Below are 3,049 nucleotides of genomic sequence, written 5' to 3' on the forward strand. Positions count from 1 at the left end.
CCATCTAAGGCTTTTGCCGCTCTATCCCAAGCTGCCTGTGGAAGTTGAACTCTGACGCGCGGTGTGGGCCCGTCATATTTAGTGCCCATACCTCTCCTTAAATCTGAGGGATCGACAAAAGGATTTCCCAACTCGTCGAAAGCCTCCGATGTTTCCTCTTGATTTTCGATAGCATAAATCTGATGATATTTTGTACTCGGATCTATGTTGGGTTTGGTGACATCATTGTTGAGATTGATGAAGACCTTGCCCACCGTGAGAGATTTGTCGATGAAGTCGCAATCGTCGACATCGCTTGAGCCGTCGCTTATATATGAGTCCGCAGATGACTCAAACGATGCGTTGCCGAAGATCTTGGCGAGTTTCTCTCTTGCTCGATGCCGACGTAACGTGTTGCCGAAGTTTCTTCTTCCGACTCGCTTGACGATGCATAGCTTGAAAAATCAGAATCGACCGCCGACGATCCCGACGAAATCGGAATTTCGACACGATACGATCCTTTCTTCTCGACGCGAAAGTGGAACCTTCCGAACGTCATCTCCAAGGGCTCCGCCAGATACGCATATGCATCCAAACGGGAGGGTGGGTGAGGAACAAAATCAACAAGACCAGCAGCGATCTGTTTACCTTGATCTATAGTGTTGCTTCCGGTTGACGATGTCGAAGATCTTGAACGTGCCATCGAGATCAGATCCTTACGCCTCTAATTCCCACAGACGGCGCCAATTGACAAGGGATTAACTTATCAATGCCTATGGATTGTAGGCTAGGGTTTAGTTAGAAGTAGAGGGCAAGTAGATCTCGAAGGTTTCAGCCGAAAAGTACTCGACGAATATGAAAACTAGGGTTTGCAGACAATGATTCGATGATCTCCTCGTCCCTCGACCCCCCCTTTATATATAAGAGGTGGAGCCGAGGGTTTCGTTTCGTACAAGTTACAGAGTCCGGGACGGTTTCTAACTCATCCCGCCAGATTACAAATAACACCTCCTATTACAACTCTATCTTTTCCTTAAATACATCTTGGGCTTCCGAATCTTCTTATTCTTCGGGTAGTGGGCCTTCAATAAACCCCGGGTACTATATTCGGCAGGCCCATTTGGGATGCCTATGTCAGTGGTGGTGGTGGTGGTGGTGGTGGTAGAGGAGGAGGTGGTGGTGGTGGTGGTGGTGGTAGAGGAGGAGGTGGTGGTGGTGGTTGTTGTTGTCGCCGGAGGAGGAGGAGAAGGTGGTTGTTGTGGAGGAGGTGGTCGCCGGAGGAGGTGTTGGTCGTGGTCGCCGTAGTAGGTCGCCGGAGTAGGTCGCCGGAGTTGTTGGTCGCCGGAGTAGGTCGCCGGAGTTGGTCGCCGGTGTAGGAGAGGAGAGAGGAGAAGTGGAGAAGTGGAGCAGAGGAAGAGAAGAGGAGAGGAGGAGAAGGGGAGAAGTGGAGAAGTGGAGGAGAGGAAGAGAAGAGGAGAGGAGGAGAAGTGGAGAAGTGGAGAATGGGAGAAGGGGAGAAGTGGAGAAGTGGAGAATGGGAGAAGGGGAGAAGTGGAGAAATGGAGGAGAGAAGGAGAAGTGGGCGCCAGAAATTTCAAATTTCGAACGTTATTTCTGTGGCGCATGGGCACTTGGTGCGCCACAGATTTTTTTTTTCTTTTTTTTGTATTTTGCAGCAAAAAATCTTTAACTGCCCGTAACTTTTGACTCTTTTCGAATTTGTAGATTCTAAAAATTATCCAACCGGGCAAGCCCCGGTGAATTCGAATGTAGATTTTTCGTGGGAACATTTTGATATATTATGCGTTTTTTTGCGAGTTCGTATGCAACCAGAAATCCAGTTTGATGATTTTCCCACGTAATTTTGCAAAAAAAGTCGAAATTATTGTTTGTTAATTCTCAGTGGTAAAAGATGACATAATACATAGGCATCTTTAAGGGATTTATTTTTTGAAAATTTTATCTATTTTTTTATTTTTTACAGAGGTTAAAAAGGCGATCCACAGGGTGGTGCGCCACAGAAAGTCTTAATTCAGTGGCGCACCAGGAACAGTGCGCCACAGAAAGTCTTAATTCAGTGGCGCACCAGGCCAGTGCGCCACAGAATGTCTTATTTCTGTGGCGCACGTGATCCTGTGCGCCACAGAAATAGTGAAACCAATGATTGGGGCTGGCCCCACCAAATTTTTGTGGCGCATGGATCCCTGGTGCGCCACAAAATTAAGCTATTTCTGTGGCGCACCGTGTATGGTGCGCCACAAAATAAGTTTCTGTGGCGCATTTTAAACGGTGCGCCACAGAACTAAGCTTCGCCTATAAGGGTTTTCCTACTAGTGAGGACATGAATGGAAGCCATTTCATGGTGCTGGTCCCTTTCTGCGAGGACTTCAAGGCCCTGCCCGCTTCCCTACTGTTCTTGTTCTTCTTTGTGGTGGCCAACCTAGCCGCGGCCTCTGCCGTGACCTGAGCCACCAGGTCAGCCAGCCCATTGACGGATGACAGAGGGGTGACCGCCACCTTGGAGTCATAGGAGGTTTGTGAATCGGGAACTTGCGAAGGGATCTGAGAGTCCGCAATGCAGACAAGCGCCTGGCTAAACTCATCACAGAAGGAATCCTACACACATCGTAGTACATATAACGTGAATCTACTTGCAAGCAAAGACATGCCTAAAGTGGACAACACAAACCATACCAACAATCATCCTAAATCAGACAATCAGTTCATTGCAATTGTGAATAGCACAAACCCTAGCAAGATCATGGAAGGTCAGCACATTTGAGACAAAGTAGCAACCGGAAATGTTGAACCCTAGCAAGATTATGATAGCTCAGTCAATCCGGACTAACCTCTTCTACAAGACTAAACCCTATCCAAGATCTGACAACTCCTAACCTAGATCTAAACATTACCGCGGTACCGGGATAAGGGATTCCTTACAGTCTTCACCGGAGGATAAGATGTGTGCTGCACCAGGAAGTAGAGGAAGCAGCCCAGATGTAGTTGCCACCGCCTCCGCTGCCACCGTCGTCGACAGGAGATGCGTGCGCCTCTTACCTGCTTGCCAGCG

Source organism: Lolium rigidum, chromosome 4 (genome assembly GCF_022539505.1).
Source record: "Lolium rigidum isolate FL_2022 chromosome 4, APGP_CSIRO_Lrig_0.1, whole genome shotgun sequence".
Classification (NCBI taxonomy): domain Eukaryota; kingdom Viridiplantae; phylum Streptophyta; class Magnoliopsida; order Poales; family Poaceae; genus Lolium; species Lolium rigidum.